Source organism: Eumetopias jubatus, unplaced genomic scaffold (genome assembly GCF_037043125.1).
Source record: "Eumetopias jubatus isolate StellerSeaLion01/CBP00866 unplaced genomic scaffold, mEumJub1_p1.0 scaffold_2, whole genome shotgun sequence".
Lineage (NCBI taxonomy): Eukaryota > Metazoa > Chordata > Mammalia > Carnivora > Otariidae > Eumetopias > Eumetopias jubatus.
In genome coordinates this window covers 101362210-101381220 of record NW_028274808.1, presented here as the reverse complement: position 1 = coordinate 101381220, position 19011 = coordinate 101362210, and the positions used below count along the sequence as shown (strand labels likewise).

General features: G+C 37.7%; 1 pseudogene; it reads left to right on the top strand.

Annotated features, from left to right (window-relative positions):
- Positions 1–1067: 1067 nt before the first annotated feature.
- Positions 1068–10879, top strand: LOC114208196 (large ribosomal subunit protein uL16m pseudogene; annotated as a pseudogene).
- Positions 10880–19011: the final 8132 nt, after the last annotated feature.

Genomic DNA, 19011 nt, shown 5'->3' with positions numbered 1-19011 from the left:
GGGGGAGTGGGAGAGGGAGAAGCAGGCTTCCCGCTGAGCAGGGAGCCCGATGTGGGGCTCGATCCCAGGACCCTGGGACCATGACCTGAGTCAAGATAGACGCTTAACAACTGAGCCACCCAGGCGCCCCTGTTATATATATTATATACATTAATTAATATATATTATAAGGAAGCATTATAGATGTTCCTTTGGGATTTTTTCTGCATGGTCTGGGTTGACCAAGGCTTCTTAAAATATGAATCAAATGAAATTTTGATAGGAAATGTCTTTCTATTTTCTTAAGAACCCCATAGAAAACATAGTTGGTCTTGATTAAGACTTGTTAAGGTATGATGATTGTTTTAGGGATGATGGCTGTTGGGCTTCTGGCAGACCAAGGTTTGGGTACAGACCAACCTTGTGGTACCTCTCAATGATACCAGGTAAATGGCCCCTGCTCTTCTTCCTGGTCTATTCTTTAGAAAATTTTTATATAAGTATATTTAAGTATATTTTTTTTTACTTATACTTAAAAGTATACTTATAAGTATAAGTATGCTTATACTTATACTTAAAATATAAGTATATTTTATATAAGTATATTTAAAAAGTATATATATATATATATATATATATATACTCTCTTGAGAGAGTATTCTCTCTCAAGTCTCAGACTTTAGGATGTAGAGTGTCAGGGCTACTGGGGGTCTGACTGTGGTCAGCATTTTCTGATTCCAAAAATTTGATTTTCCCAAAGTTAGATGTAAATTCTTGGCAATCAGGATTCAAACTTAGAACTCCTGGCCCTGTGTCCTGTGGGGATAAACATATTTTTGCAGCCAAACAACTGCAAATAACGGTTGAATAACTACTATGTGCTAAGTTCTATACTAGGCATGAGACATGCAAAGATACATGCGCTTACAAACTGATAAGAAAATACGATAAGGACATGAACTAGAAATTCACAGAAGAAAATTCCAAATGGTCAATAAACATTTAAATGTGTGTGATTCACTAGCAATTAAAAATATGTAAGTTAAGAGTCTCTTTGGGGAGCCCAGGGCTGCCAGACGCAGGTGACCATGTGGCAGCTGCTGGCTTCAGCCAGGCGGCCACTCCTGTGAGCAACACTCTCAGATTCTTGGGCAGCCCCACCCCCCACTGTTGGACTACAGATGCTGCTCCCAGTGGTAACTTTTGAAGATGTTTCCGTTCCTGAAAAGCCCAAGCTTAGATTTGTTGAAAGGGCACCATTTTGTGCCAAAAGTGAGAAGAGAATCTAAAAACGTGAGTGGCATATAGGGACCTCCTGCTGAAGGAGAGGCAGTTTTACAATCTTGGCACTTGGTGGTGGTTACCTCCACTGGGACCATTTTGAAATGATGCACCTGACGATGAACCACTCTATGGACCCCAAGAACATATTTGCCTTATGGAGAGTACCAGCCCCTTTCAAGCCCATCACCTTCAAGGGTATGAGACAGCACATTGGTGGAGGCAAAAGTGCTTTTGGCTACAAGTGACTCCTGTGAAGTTTGGCCATCTCATAATAGAGATGGGTGGGCATTGTGAATTCAAAGACATACAAGGTTTCCTTGATCAAGTTGTGCACAAATTGCCCTTCTTAGCAAAGGCTGTGTGCATGAGACTCTAGAGAAAATGTGGAAAGATCAAGAGGAATTAGGAGAGAACAACCCAAACCTCTGGATTTTTGAGCATATAGCCACTGCCAAAGCTGGGGATATGGAAAGTTCTGAGCCCGTATGAATTGACCCAGAAGGGGAGGTCCTGGGGCAAATTCTATATGCCTGTCTTCTGGTTTGTCTCTCTTTTTTTCTTCCACTATGTTCATCTGTTTGGTTTCTTAAATTCCACATATGAGTGAAATCATGTGGTATTTGTCTTTCTCTGACTGACTTACTTCACTTAGCATAATACTCTCTAGCTCCATGTCATTGCAGATGACAAAATTTCACTCTTTTTATGGCTGAGTAATATTCCATTATATACATATACCACATCTTCTTAATCCATTCATCATTCAATGGATATTTGGGCTCTTTCCATAATTTGGCTATGATTGATAATGCTCCTATAAACATCAGGGTACGTGTATTCCTTCAAATCAGTATTTTTGTATCCTTTGGGTAAATACTTAGTAGTGCATTTGCTGGATCATAAGGTAATTCTATTTTTAATTTTTTGAGGAACCTCCATACTGTTTTCCAGAGTGGTTGCACCAGCTTGCATTCCCACCAACAGTGTAAGAGGATTCCCCTTTCTCCACATCCTCGCCAACATCTGTTGTTTCCTGTATTGTTAACTTTAGCCATCCTGACTGGTGTGAGGTGCTATTTCATTGTAGTTTTGATTTTTATTTCCCTGATGATAAGTGATGTTGAATATCTTTATATGTCCCAGAAAAAGAAGAGGAAGAAAAGGGGGCAGAAGGTTTATTTGAGGAAATTATAGCGGAAAACTTCCCTAATCTGGGGAAAGGAAACAGACATTCAAATACAGAAGGTACAGAGAACTCCCATCAAAATCAACAAAGGCAGGCCAACACCAAGACATAGTATAGTTAAATTTGCAAAATATACTGATAAAGAAAAAGTCCTAAAAGCAGAAGACAAAAGAAGTCCCTAAGTTTTAAGGGAAGACCTGTAAGACTAACAGCATATCTCTCCAGAAACTTGGCAAACCAGAAGGGAGTGGCATCATATATTCAACACACTGAATGGGGAAAATCAGCCAGGAATACACTGACCAGCAAGGCTGTCTTTCAGCATAGAAGGAGAGATTAAGAATTTCCCAGACAAACAAAAACTAAAGATTCTCATGGCCACTAGACCAGCCCTGCAAGAAATATTAAAGGGGACTCTTTGAGTGGGAAGGAAAGACCAAAAGCCACAAAGACTAGAAAGGAACAGAGAAAATCTCCAGAAACAATGACAAAATAAGTAATAAAATGGTACTAAATACATATCTATCGATAATTACTCTGTATGTAAATGGACTAAATGCTCCAATTAAAAGACATAGGGCATCAGAATGGATAATAAAAAACAAGACCCATCTATATGCTCCCTACAAGAGACTCATTTTAGACCTAAAGACACCTGCAGATTGAAAATGAGATGGAGAAATATTTATCATACAAATAGACATCCAAAGAAAGCCAGAGTAGCCATACTTATATCAGGCAAACTAGATTTTAAACCAAAGACTGTAACAAGAGATGAAGAAAGGCATTATATCATAATAAATTGGTCTATCCAACAAGAGGATCTAACAATTGTAAAATATTTATGCCCCAAACTTGGGAGCACCCAAATATATAAAACAAAATCTTGATATTTTTAAGTCCATTATATTTACATTAAATGAAGTTTGAGGATTACCTCAGGAAAAAAAATATATATGTAAGCTAAAATGAGAAGTCATTCTTTTTTTATTCTGTTTAAAAACAACGGCTATATCCAATGTTAGAGAAAGTGTGGGTAACTTTCCTGTACTGTTGATGAAACACCACCTTTCTAGAGGAGTTTGACAGTATGTATCAAAATAAAAATGTTTATCTTTAACCTGACAATTCCCATCTGGGAATTTAAGCAAAGGCAATAATAGAAAAAGGAGCTCAAAGATATGTATATAGATTTTCATTGGAGTGTTCTTTATAATAATGGTCTCACATGAGCCTCATTTATAGTATTGTTAAATAATTTATGCTATAGCCTTTCAGTGGATTGCTGTGCAGTTGATTATGTATTCCTATGTTAAGAAAGCTATCCACAATATTTCATCAAGTAAAAATAACAGAATGCTATATACAGGCTCATCCTATTTCTGTTTTTAAGAAAGTATACATACTTATATGCATACTAAGAAATTAAGGAAGATCCTCCAAGATGAGAAACATGGACCAATCTTTCATTTCTTTTTTACACTTCTCTGTAGTTCCTTAATTTTTTTGCAATGAGCTTTAATTACTTTTATTATATGAAAAAAGCTATTAAAATATATATATCAAGCACTCTTTCCCCAGGGATATCACATTTGTATACACTGGCATATTTTTCCAAGCTGAAGTAAAAGTTATCTAATAATTCTAGAATTTGCAGAATTGGCAGACCTAAGTTGTGAGTTCACCTCTCTTTTCAAAGCCAAAAGCCCAGTTCCAGGAAGAGAGCAGGGGATCCAGACAAGTCTTTCCTTCCTGTCCTCCAGTGAGTCAGCCACTCCAATCCTTTTCTCAGCATTTTCCTGCTTATGGTAAATCAGATCCAGGTGATGTAATTTTCTTGAGCAGGGGAGGAACTAAAATTAATCAGAAGGTTCACATGTTCCAAGCACTCTGTTGAATACTCATATATCCTCCACTGATGAGGTGAGTGTTAACAGACAAAGTAAGTGGTCTCAGATCGACAGGATTATGCTTCAAATCTAGTCCCCTGATTCCAAAACCCATGCTATTTTCATGGGTTCCTCAATGTCTACTTCTGTGTATTTGTGTGTTCTCCAACATATAGATTCCTGCTTTAGTATGAAGTAGTTTGTGCCTAAATGTTTGTACTTAATTGGGTCTTCCTTAGAAGAGGTCTACAGTGGGCACATTTCTCTCATGCCCTAGCTTTCTTTAACTGGCTAGAGATCTGCACACTCCACCCATCTACCCATCCATCCTTTCATCCATCCATCTATCCATCCTTACATATATCATGTCCATTTACCCATTCTTCCATCTAGTATTTGTTAAGAACAACATACTTTAGAGTTTAAAAGCATAGTCCATAGAACCAAATTGGCTGGGTCCAAATCATAGCTCTACCATTTACCAGGTATGAGACCATGGACAAATCACTTAAATACTCTGTGACTCCTTTTTCTGTAAATTGGGGATAATAACAGTATCTACCTCATAATATTGTGCACATTAAATGAATTAATTAATCTAACGTACTTGGAGTAATGCCTGGCATGTAATAAATATATTTCCATCATGATTAATATCATGTGCCAGGCACTGGATACTAAAACTTCAAAATAGAACAAAATAGGGCTTCTGCCTTCAAGACTAGCTTATAGTCTAGAGGAAGGGACAGGCACACGTATGACCAAAAGCACGGAGTTCCGTGGGGACAGCCCTGGAGAGGGTGGGTGTTAAGGAGGCTTCCCGGGGAAGAGATTGTCTAATCTGACGTCAGCCAGCTAAAGGTGGGAAAGGCAGGGAAGAAGGCCTGGAGGCAAGAATGTGTGGCAAGCTTGAGGCACCCAGATGGTTCAGAACAACTGAGGGGCAGAGTGCCCGAAGAGTATGGAAGAGATGGAACTGGAGAGGGGAGGTCAGCTGGCTCTGGTTCCTTGACAACTTTTATAGAAGTTTCTTAAATTTAGTGGAGCTCACTACACCCCTTCCCCTTTACTTGCATTTAAACCTTTTTGCCTATTATTGTCCTTAATTAATAACAACACATCAGACCTAAAAGATAAGGTTGGAGGTCATAGGTAAAAACTCTTCTTTCATCATGCTTTCAGCTTCTGGGGTAAAATGACTAAATGTCTCAGCTACAACTGTGTCTGGAAACTTCACCATGTTTAGAGTCTCAGACTGTGGAAGTGGGATTCACAGTGTCCCCAGCTTTGGGGAAAAGTGACTACCCCAGCCATCTGGGTTTGGCAGGCTTTTTGGAACTAGCTGCCTCTCATCACAGAGATCAAGGACATATACTGGACCCACACTCCTGCCTTCAGTGGAAATCTAGTGTGCCTGGCAGGCTGGTCAACTTAAGCAGGCAGGTTTATTTTATAGCTCTTATGTTGTCTTTCTCAACAACAATTGTGTTCCAAGGAAAGAACTTGAGGGCTGAAACTCCCAACTGACTAGGATTTTTATGACTGTCTTGACTATTCTCAAGTACTACTCTCCCTCTGTTTTTTTTGCCTTTAAATTATTATTAATTTTTTTATTATTCAATTTTAACTAATGCCTTATTCATCACAAAAATTATGTATTCTTAATTTTTGTCTTCAATTCATTTCATAGATTTTCTCTGTGAAATATGTGTCTCTTGTTCTATTTTGAGATTCTCTTTGAAAGTAACATAAGGATGCTCACTGGACTGGTTGCCAGTTTCCAGAGAAGGTTCAAATCTTGCTACCTATATCTTCAAAAGGATTTCTGTAGGTCTGTCATAACACCTTCAGTGTTTCTCGGTTGGCTTCTGCTTACTTTCTGTTTTTTGGTGTAACATCCTCCATAAGGTATTTTTGGCAACAGAGCTTGTCTGAATCAGTCTCCCTTTCATTTCTGAGGCAAACCAGTGATTCATCTTTGGTACAGGAGGACTTTCACAAACAGCTATATTGTTTTGTATCATTAGGGTTTGAGTTAGGGAGACAGATCAATGGCAACTGTCTCAGGGGCATTCATCTTTCCAGTTAGGTCTTCACTATTGCTCCTGTCAACAGTACCAAGAAGAGTGTGAGTGCAGGTGAAGGTCTCCGGGGCCTGATTTTGACACCACCCCTGCTCAGAAGGCTATGGGATGGGTGGAGGAGGAAAAGCTGAAAGTTGAAGCCACAAGTGCGTTAAAGAGTAATAAAATCATATGTGTCCTGTTGTGCTATCCTGAGGGCACAGGATCCCCTATATTATATTCCTGCCAAAAGGATTTAATCTAGTTATGTGGAAATAATCAGGTACATCCAAATTGTGAGATATTTTGCAAAACAGCTAGCTTAGAATTTTCAAAAATGTCAGTGTAATGAAAAACAAAAGATTGGGGAATTATTCTAGATTAGCTTTTAAAATATGCCAGCAGCATTAGCATCACCTAGGAGTTTATTGGAAATGTAGAATCTCGGGGCCCACCCCAGAGTCAAAATCAGAATTTGGATTTTAATAAGATCCCCAGGTGATTTGTGTGCACATTCAATTCTGAGAAGCCCTGATCTAATGTAAAATTCATATTCAAATCTCCCCCAACTGACCCAGTCGTATCCCTTTTGGCTGTTCCCCAACTCACCCCACTCCAAATTTGAATCTAACAAATATCACAGTGCATTTAGTTGTCAGATCTCTTTTTATCTTTTAATCTAGAACTGTGGCTCTCAAACTTTAGCATGCATCAGAATCACTTGGAGGGTTTGTTAAAACGCACATTGCTGGATTGCCATCTCCTTTGCAAGGGAAACAAAAGCAAAAATAAACTATTGGAGCTACTCCAAAATAAAAAGCTGTTGCAAAGGAAACCATCAACAAAACAAAAGGATAGCCTACTCAATGGGAGAAGATATTTACAAATGGTATGTCCAATAACAGGTTAATATCCAAAATATATAAAGAACTTATATAACTCAACACCAAAAAAAAATCTGATTGAAAAATGGGCAGAGGATCTGAATAGATTTTTTTTCCAAAGAAGACATACAGATGGCCAACAGGGACATGAAAAGATGCTTAACATCACTAATCATCAGGAAAATGCAAATCAAAACCACAAGGAGATATCACCTTACACCTTTTAGAATGGCTAAAATTAAAAAAAGACAAGAAATAACATGTGTTGACAAGGATATAGAGAAAGAGGAATACTCATACACTATTGGCAAGAATGTAAATTGGTGTAGCCACTGTGGAAAACAGTAGGGAGGTTCCTCAAAAGCTTAAAAATAGAAATACCATATGATCTAATAATTCCACTATTGGGTATTTACCCAAAGAACACAAAAAATCTAATTTGAAAACATATGTGCACCCCTGTGTTTCTTGCAGCATTATTTACAGTAACCAACATATGGAAGCAAACTGTGTCCATTGATAGATGAATGGATAAAGAAGATGTGATATATATATATATATATGCAATGGAATATTATGCAATGGAATATTACACAACCATTAAAAATGAGATCATGCCATTTGAGACAACATGGAAAGACCTAGAGGGTATTATGCTAAGTGAAATAAGTCAGACTGAGAAAGACAAATACTCTATGACTTCACTCATTTTTTGAAACAAACAAAAGCAACAACAACGAAACAAATGAATAAACAAAAAATAGGATCAGACCCATAAACACAGAGAAAAAATATGGTTGCCAGAGGGGAGAGGGTGGAACGTTGGGCAAAATGGGTGAAGGGGAGTGGGAGATATAGGCTTCCAGTTATGGAGTGAATAAGATGGTAATAAAAGGCATAGCATAAAGAATAGAGTCAGTGGTATTGTAAAAACATTGTATGGTGACAAATGATAGCTATACTTGTGGTGAACATAGCATAATGTATAAGCTTGTTAAATAACTATGTTGTATGCCTGAAACTAATGTAACGTGTCAATACTCAAATAAAAAATTTTTAAAAATTAAAAAAAAACAAAAAACAAAAATAAACTTGGAATCTACAGGATTCCAGGTAGAGCAAAACAAATTCTATAAAATTCAGTGTTTTTGTGGTGCATTTTAGTGGAAGTCTTTGTCTTATCATTTCACACTATGAAAAAATAGGCCTCTTCCCAAGTGCAGTATTTCAGGAACTGTTTATTGAGCACCTGAGGTAGGCACTGGATTCCAGGACAGAAAATAGAGGCAAGATTGGTACCTCCCAATGCATAGGGTGTAGGGTGGGAAAATGTGGGAATAACTGGTCTACATCACAGCTCTGTGTGAATGGTTTAAAGAAAATAGTATATCAAAACAAAGCATATTTATGAAATTATTTGATTATATTAACAATAAAAATAAAAAATTTAAGAAAAAAAAAAACCAGATTCCACACCCCCTCCAACTCCTACATACACCATCTGAGAGTTCCTAGAGGTAAGGTCAGATGCTGCTGGCCCTGGGACCACACTGTGGGTAGCAAGGAATTAAACAATAGTATCAGTTCAATGTTAAATTTCTAAGTGTGATAATTATGTTTGTATAGATAAAAGCCTTTGTTTTTGGAGATTCTTGCTGAAATATTTAGATATGTAGTATCATGATATCTACAAGTAACTCTCAAAAGATTCAATAAAATAAATAAAGAGCTATCTGGATGGATGGATCATGAATACATAGATGAATGGATGGATGGGTAAATAAATGGATAGATTGATAGAGAAAAATTAACAATCAGTGAACAAAGATGAACAGTGAACCTTAGTGAACAAAAGAAGTAGTGAGGTAACACAAACTGTGGGGAGGAAAATTTTCTCTGCCCTTTTAGGTTTATCACCTGGGGCTTTGCATATTATATTAACAGAAAGAAAGGCATACAAATTTTATTTGGTGTTAATTTTTATGGGACATCATGGTTTTTCTGGAAAAGAAGTGAGGACTCAAAGAAGTAGATAGGCCTGAGAGCTTCTATACCATTTTAAACAAAGAATGAGAAATTATGGAGATGTGACATGACAAGGGAAAAAGTTTCAGGCTTCCAACAGTGGCAAACTGTGGGAAGATAAATACATGGAGGAAACTAATGAGACATCAGGGCTATCCCAGTCAGGTTTGTTTGTACAAGTCCATCTCGGGGATGAGGGGTTTATGGCAGCACATATTTCTCAGTACTTTCTGCCTTTAGTCAGATAAGGAAATACCTGGGGAGGCTTCTTTATGTATCTGTTGATTCTCAGATATTTTCAGTTCAAAATAATCCTTATGCCAAACGGGTAGCAGGGTTCAGAATACACTAACCCAAAATATGAAACCTTGGCATATTGATTATTTTAAGCTGGAGGAGTTTGAGCGATGGCAGGTGCAGGAAGGACTGTCTGACTTCCTCCATCTCCCCTGAATCAGGTCTTAAGTCCCTCGTGTGAGAGGTGTCCTCCTTAAAACTGGAGGAAAGGAGTGTCCTTATCTCCAAAGATAGAGGGACACTGAGAGTAATCTGAACCAACAGGCCTTGCTAAGTTTCCCCCAGTTTACTACCTTAGTTCATACCATTCTGTCCTATCATATTTTCCTATGACTCTCCACACTACATCAAACCTAGTAAGCCACTTCTTTTGATCTCATTTCCTCACACAAAACTTACATAATTTGTGTGCTTTTCTGTTAATCTGTCTTTTATTAATCTAATTTGTAGGCTCCCAGCCAGTGAACCTAAGGAAGGTGGAAGAAATCAATTTTTTTTTCCTTTCCTATGGTGGCATATTTTGGAATGGCATAATCTGATCTCCTTCAAAACAAAAGATGTCCACATAGAGATTATAGCTTTTATTGTCCCTATTAACAGTATACCAGTGTGGAGTGTGGTAAGAGCAGTCTTTGGGCAGGTCTGATCTGCACAGAGAAGGCCGCTGGATGAGTGAAATATAGTGTGTGGCTCAATAACTGGCCTTTATCGTTTCAACCTGAAAAACCAAATGATTTTGATAGATAAACACTCATAGATAACGTTTGGTGCCCTAAGGACTAAAAGGAGTCGTGACCATGTTGAACTGATTTATTTCATTAATATTATTTAAGTCTCCAGTCAGTCAACCAACATCTTTTACTATTCCTATGGGATGTCGGGGATATTTGACCCTTGCCATCTGTGTCCAACCAGCAGTCATCCCCAGGGGCCTACAGCAGGAAAGACTTCAACCTCTGGGAGGGCTGGTTCAAAGCCCCCTGGTCGAGGTGAGGAAGAAATGCAGATTCTGCTTCAGGTAATGCTAAATTAGAGATCTGTGGCCTGGCAGGTCACTCAGGCCCTTTGGGATTCTGTTTTCTTATCTGTAGCCTCGCCATTGGACTGGAGCAGGGATTTTCAGACTGTGCTATGTGGAACCTTCAGAGCTTCCCTGAAGAGAACTCAGGGACTGCTGGAAGGAGTGAGGAACATGCTTCCAACAGGGCCAGGAGGCAGTCCCTTGCTGCCCCAACCACACCTGTGAGCCATCCACCCCTGCACAGCAAATGACACTCCTGATGGGCATTCTAGGTTATCGGATGCTGAGTGGGACACTGACAGGAGGAAGGGGATGGCAGGGTGGAGACAGAATACAAAGGAAAGAAGAGTCCTCTTCGGGGACTGGGAAACACACCAGAAAGCCTCATTCTTGTCAGCATTTGTTGAGTTCACCTTAGTTAGGCCAGATGGGCTACGTAAGGACTGAGGAGGATGTGAAAACAGCACAAGGTCCAACGTGGCCACCCAAGGCTTCTTAGAGGAGATATTTTTCAGTTAGGTCCCAAAAAGGAACCCTGATTCTGAAGCTGGCGTATGTCCTGCCTTTACCCTCCATGGCAATGCGAGAGGACTCTTCATGCTGTCCTTGTAAATGCCGCACGAAGCTCTGTGCTTTAGTAAGAAATGCCAAGTACCCACTAGCGTGAGGCAAAATTTGCCATAAATTGTAAACAAAGAACAGGTCACCTTTGTTGGATCATTAACTGTTGCTTATGTTTAGGTATAATTTTAAGCAAACAATTTTGCTAGTGAGCTGTAGTGTTTACACTGACCATTATTCAGATGCTTTCTTAAGAGCACCTCTTGCCACAGTGGACTGTCCCACTAGCCAGGCCCAGCTCTGTGGGCTGTTTCCTGTTACAGGAAGAAATGTCAGTGCTAGCTAACATTTCTTGTGTTTTCCATCTGCCCTTACCAAAAACACTCTCATCCACAGTTACTGGCTGCTTATTAGTCACCAAGACATAAATTTTAGACTACTCCTTTGAAAAATGTAAATAGCATCATATTTGCTATTGTTTCAGGTTTAGTCCAGTAGCTAGTCCTAGTTTACTACTTACTCATCCAGTCATTACGCCAGGCACTAGAAAATAAACCTTTAACATGTTGGAGCCCCATAGTCTCAAATGTTGCAATAGGTAAGAGCTTGATATATTTCTTTAAAAACATGCATACACACACATACACTCACACACACACACACACACACACACACACAGAGAGAGAGAGGGAGAGAGAGATAAGCCTCATATTAAAGATTTCTTCTGGATTTGCATTTACCCCTACTACAGCCACTGCTGTTTCTGGTTACACTGACCAGTTCACGGTCTCGCATGAGGAACTGAGCCTTTCTGAGTCTTAATTTCTCTTTTGTAAAATGAGAAGGTTGCAGGCTCCTTAACGGCCATCCTATCTTTTTCCTGATTCCATGCTGTGTCCTTGGCTTAGAAGCTCATACCCACCCTCTAGACCATTTTTGCCCCACAAGAGACATTTGGCAATGTCTGGAGAGATTTCGGGTTGTCACAACTTGGGGTGGGGGTATGAATGGCATCTAAGGGATAGAGGCCAGGAATACTACTAAATGTCCTATAATGCACAAGGCAAGGCCTCACAACAAATGATTATCTGGCCTAAAATGTCCATAGTGCCAGGTTCAGAAACCCTCTTCTAGATTGGGGAATTTCTGCAAGTCCTTTAGCCTGCAAGGTAAATGACACTTCTACAGGACACCTTATCTAGTGCCCTAAACTGAACATAAAGCTGTCTGGACACTTATCCCCATATAGCTATAATTGTTCTTTGCCCATTTTTCTCTTTAGGAGCTAAGGTGATGTTTCTTGTTTAGTGTATTTATGTCTCTCTCGAGCTTAGCACATGATAGGGTTGAACAAAGAAACAGATGGACGGATGGATGATTAGTTAGCTAGGCCTGTCATAACAAAGTACCACAGACCGGGTGGCTTAAACAACAGAAATTTATTTTCTCACAGTTCTGGAGGCTGGAAGTCCAACATCAAGGTGTTGGCAGGTTTGGTTTCTTCTGGAGCCTCTCTCCTTGGCTTGCAGATGGTCATCTAGTTGTGTCCTCCCCTGGCCTTTGCTGTGTGTATATGCAGAAGAATCTCCTCTTGAAAGGACACCAGTCAGATTGGATTAGGGCCCCCCTCATTTTTAACTTATCACCTCTTTGAATGTAATCCCCTCTTTCAAGGCTCTGTCTCCGAATACAGTCACATTCTGAGCTACTAGGACTGAGGTAGTTAGGACTTCAACATACGAATTTTGGGAGGGACATAATTCAGACCGTAACAGATAGGTTTTTATTATCTCTTAAATCCTGAGGTTCAACTCCATAGGAACGTGTCAGTTGAGGAAGAACAATTCTCCTGATCCCTTCCCAATTCTGACTTCTCTTCAACAATTTCCCCACCTTCTGCCTCCAAAGCACTGACCGTTGTGAGATCAGAAAATGAAAATCACCTGGTGTAACCTTGGAGCTAACACCCTTACACAGGTGACCAAAGGCAGATATCGGTGCCTGGTTGGATCCTGCCTCCCACAGCAACAAGTCCTTCCTTTTATCTGACATTATAGATAACCTGAGAAACCCAATTGTCATCTAGTTTTTTTTTAATTTTTTTATTGTTATGTTAATCACCATACATTACATCATTAGTTTTTGATGCAGTGTTCCATGATTCATTGTTTGTTCATAACACCCAGTGCTCCATGCAGAACTCAGAACTCCGACCCTAGTACCATGTGTGCCACCAACTCTCCAAAGCTAATGAGAGGCTAATGGGAAAATGGGACTCAGATTTCCTCCGTCAATCTTGTCATCCCCCTCTCACCCATCCCGGAATCCATACCTGCATTAAACTTGTAGATTCTACTTCTTTACTACCACTTAAAGATTTCTGTTTCCCTACAGTCCTCTCTCTCCATCCTGGCTGGGACCCTCACTCTTTCTTGTTTGGTGCCACTTTAGAGCCCAACTTCCCTGACCCTGGATGAGTCCCTTCACACCCACCCCCTACTCTGCTCTTAGTTTGATCTTGCCAACAAAAAATGCCTCAGCAGCTTCCCCTACTTTCAGGATGAACTTCAAACTTCTTAATCCCAAAGCCCTTTCCAATTTGGCCCCTACTTCCTTTTCCAGCCTTCTCTCTCTTCCAGCTCCTCCACCTAAAGGCACTGTGCCATGTCACACTTCTGTGCCTTTCCATATGTCACGCTTAGCTCCAATTATAGCTTTTATTTATTCCGGGAAGTTTGAATACAGTGAAATGCACAGATCTTAAATGTCTAATTCAAGGAGTTTTAATAAATTTATACACATTCATGTAATCGCTACCCCAGTTGAGACAGAAAATTCCCTCTTGCTCCATCCCAATCCACCTCTACCCCACTCTCCACCCCCACATAGGCAACCATTCCTCTAATTTCTATCACCACAGATTAGTTTTTGCCTGTTCTTAAACTTTATATAAATGGAATCATATGGCATATACTCTTTTGTCCATATATATATCGGTCTATTTCTGGACTCTAGTCTATTCCTTTATCTATCTTTACACCAATACCCGTACTCTCTTAATTGTTGTAACTATATGTAGGTCTTGAATTCAGATTATTCAGACCTTCAGCTTTTTTCCTCGAGACTATTTTGGCTACTCTAGGTATTTTGCATTTCTATATAAATTTTAGAATCAACTCGCTAACTTCTACCAAAAAAAAATGTCTGGGATTGTAAATGTGATTTACACCAAATTTGTAGAATTTTGAATTGCACTGAATTTATAGAATTTTGAATTGAGTAGAATTTTGGGGAAAATTGACTCAGCAATATTCAGTCTTCCAATCCATGAACATAATATATTTCTCCATTTATTGAGATCTTTTCAAATTTCTCTCAGCAATGTTTTGTAGCTTTTATTTATTTTTTTAAATTTTATTTATTTGTCAGAGAGAGAGAGAGAGAGCACAAGCAGGGACTGTGGCAGACAGAGGGAGACTGAGCAAGGAGCCCAATGTGGGACTTGATCCCAAGACCCTGGGATCATGACCTGAACTGCGGGCAGACGCCAAACCAACTGAGCCACCCAGGCGTCCCTGTTTTGTAGCTTTTAGAGGTTTTGCTTGTCTTTTGTGAAATATGTTGCTAAGCATTTTCTAATTTTGATACTATTATGAATGAGATTAAAAATTTTTCATATCTGTTTTTGCTGTTGGTATATATAGAATTGATTTTGTATATTGGCCTTAGATTTTGATAAATTTATGTTATTGGCTATAGCAGTTTTTTAGATTCCATGGGGTTTTCTATATAATCAAGTCATCTGTAAATAAAACAGTTTTGCTTTTTCTTTCCAACGTTTGTACTTCCTGTGTCTTTTGTCACCTTATTACACTTCTTGGACTTCCAAAACAGTTTCGAATAAAAGTGAGAGTAGACATACTCGTCTTGCTCCTGATCTTAAATGTTAAGATTTTAATAGTTCACCATTAAGTTTGATATTAGCAGTAGGTTTTTAAAAAATGCCTTTTATCAGACTAAGGAAGTTTTTTTTTCTATTTTAGTTTGCAGAGATTTTTTGTTGTTGCAAAATCATGAATAGGTGTTAAATTTTATCAAATGCTTTTTCTGCATCCATTGAAGTAATAATTTGCTTTTTCTCTTTTATTCTATTAAATTGGTAGATTACATTGATTGATTTTTATATGTTAAACAGTCCTTTCATTCTTTGAATGAATTACAGTTGGTCATGTTGTAATAAATTTTTATGTGTTTCTGCATAAAATGTGACAATTTTAAAACATTATTTTGTATCTATGTTTATGAAGGTTATTGGTCTGTGATGTTTCTTTTCTCAAAAGATTTCTCTCAGGGGAACCTGGGTGGCTCAGTCAGTTAAGTGTCTGCCTTCAACTCAGGTCATGATCCCAGGGTCCTGGGATTGAGCCCCATGTCAGGCTCCCTGCTCAGCGGGGAGTCTGCTTCTTGGTCCGTCTTGCTCTCCCCTGCCTCTCTCCCCGGCTTGTGCTCTCTCTCTCTCTCACTCACTCTCTCTCTCAAATAAATAAATAAAATCTTAAAAAACAAGATTTATCTCAGATTTTGGTGTCAGAATGCTGGCCTCATAAAATGAGTTTGGAAGTATTTCCTCATCCTCTGTTTTCTGAGAGTTCGTATAAACTTGACATAATTTCTTCCATAAATGATTGATAGAATTCATTAGGCAAGCCATTTGGGCCTAGAGTGTTTTTGTGAGACATGTTTTTATTATGAATTTCATTTCTTTTTAAGATTTATTTATTTATTTGTGAGAGGGAGAGAGAGTTAGTGAGGAGTGGGAGGGACAGAGGGAGAGGGAGAGAATCCTCAATCAGACTCCCTGCTGAGTGGAGAACCTAACTCGGGCTCATCCCAGGACCCTGAGATCATGACCTGAGCCAAAATCAGGAGTCAGACACTTAACCATCTGAGCCACCCAGGCACCCCTGCATTCCATTTCTTTAATAGACATAGAGCTCTTCAGATATTCTATTATTTCTTGTGTCCATTTTGGTAAATTTATATTTTAAGGAATTTTTCCATTTCATCTCATTTTTAAAATTTACTGATACAAAGTTTTAAAAATAGTATTCGTTTGTTATCATAATGTCTACAGAAGCTGTAGTAATGTCTTGTCTTTTATTCATATTAGCTGTCCACATTTTCTTTTTTGTTCATCAGCCTTGCTAGTTTTTAAAGTGGAATCTTAATTAATTTTAGAACTTTTGTTGTCTAATCTATCATACTAAAAATTTCCTTCTACACACTGCTTTAGATACATCCCACAATTTTGATTTGTTATGTTTTTATTATTAATTAAAAATATTTTCTGATACTTCTTATGATTTCTTCTTTGATTCATGAGTTATTTAGAAGTCTGTTTCTTAGTTTCTAAATAGTTAGGGTTTATTGGGATATGTCAGTAGTAATGACTTCTAGTTTAATTTCATTGTGGTTTAAAAATATATAAATATATATTGAGATTTTGAAATTTATTGAGATTCATTTGACCAAGCATATGGCCTATCTTGGTAACTCTTCCATGCACACTTAAAAAGAATGTGTACTTTTTACTTGAAGTTGATGGTGTTCCATAATAATAGAACAAGTTGGTTGATAGTGTTATTCAAATATGCTGTATACTCAGTGTTCCATCAATTACTAAAAGAGGTGTCTTAAAATCTCCCATTATAACTATAAATATGTCTATTTGTCCCTTTAGTTTTGTCAGTATTTGCTTCATTTATTTTGAAGCTCCATATTAGATGCATACACATTTATAATTGTTATGTCTTCTTGATGAAGTGATCTTTTTATAATTATGAAATGTTCACCTCTTTCACTGGTAATACTTCTTGTTTTTAAATCCATTTTGTCTGATATTAACATAGGCCCAACACTTTATTATACTTATTGTTTTTATCACATATCTTTTCCCATCCCTTTACTCGGAACCTGTTCTTATGTTTGCATATAGTTGTGTCTTAATTTTTTTATGCTGCTAACAATCTCTGCTTTTAAATAGAGAACTTAGTCCATTTTCATTTAGTGTAATTAGTTACATATGGTTGGATTTAATTCTGTCATTTTCCTATGTGTTTCCCTTTGTCCCATCTGATATTTTTCTTGTGTTCCTTCTTCCCTGCCTTTTTTAAGATTAATTAAATATTTTTAGTATCCCATTATAATTTCCCTAACTTTTAGCTATTCCTTTTAATCCTTTTTAGCTGCCTCTAAGATTACAGCATGCATCCTTAACTTATCATAGTCTGTGTAGAATTTCTATTGTACCATTTTGTGTTAAGTTTAAGAACCCTGAAACAATGTGATTAAATTTGCTATCACACCATCTTGTATGCTGTTGTTGTCATATATTTTTTATAATTTCCACAATAAAATGTTATAATTTTTCACATTGAACAGGTATCTGTCTTTGAAAGAAATAACAAGAAGGACAAAAAAATACTATTTTATGTTTACCAACACATCTGCCACTTCCAAGGGTCTTTATTCCTTCCTCTATATTTGAGTTTCCATCTGCTGTCATTTCCTTTAGTTTTAAAGAACTTCTAATAGTTCTTGTAGAAATTCTATAGGCTTTTAGAAATGCCTTTATTTTGCCTTCATTTTTGAAGGATATTTTTACTGAGTATAGAATTTTGGGTTGACATTTTTTGAAGCATGTTAAGAATGTTTTCTTCATTGTCTTCTATCTTTCTTGTTTCTGATGAGAATCAGACAGTATTCTTATTGTCATTCTCCTGTATATAATGTCCACACACTCCCCCGCCATGCCCACTGATGCTTTTGAAAATTTCACTCTATCTTTGGCTTTAGCAGTTTTACTGTGCTGTGTAGATGTGGTTTTCTTTGTCTTTATACTGCTTCAGGTCCTCTAAGCTCCTTAGGTTTGTAAGTTAATGTTTTTCACCCAGTTTAGATAAATTTAGGCCACTATTTCTATAGATTTTTTTTTTCTGCTTAATTATCTCTCTTCTCTCCTTCTGGGACTCCAATTTCACATATTAGACTAACTGATATTGTTTCACATGTCCCCAAGTTTCTGTTCATTCTTCAGTTTTCTTTCTCCATGTTCCTCGAGTGGGATAAGTTCAAATATTTCTCTACAAGTTCTGCTCATTTCAACGTGTTGAGCCCATCCAGTGAATTTTTTTTTTCCGTCCAGTGAATTTTTGATTTCTGATATTACACTTTTTGGTTTTATAATTTCCATCACTTTTATAGTTTCTGTGTTTCTACTGAAATTCTAACCTATTCACTCATTATGGCCATTTTTCCTCTAAGTCTTTAAACACATTTATAATAGTTGCTTTAAGGTTGTTGTCTGCTAATACCAATATTTGAATTATCCTGGAGTCTCTTTCTCTTGAGTACTTTTTCTCTTGACTATGAGAATATAGTCAAGGTAACATTTTCCTATTTTTTTGCATGTCTACTAATTTTTTATGTTGATATTATGTATTATACATTGTAGAGACTCTGCACTCTTCTGTAGAGAATGTTGATATTTGTTATAACACACATTTATATTACTGGCTTATCACTTGAATTTATGGAGGCTTGATTTTTACATTTTGTTAAGCTAAGTTTCTTTTAGTTTAGTCTGGTCCATGGCCCTCCTCATTCTTGCAGAAGGGAATAGAGATAAATAATATTCAGTCCAGCCTAAATAGATTTCCCAACTAGCACTATGGAGCTGCAGTGGATTCCAGATCAGAGAAAAAAATGGAGAGTAAGTAATTTAAAGTGCTGGGATTGAGAAGTCTGTGAATTTAAAGCTCTT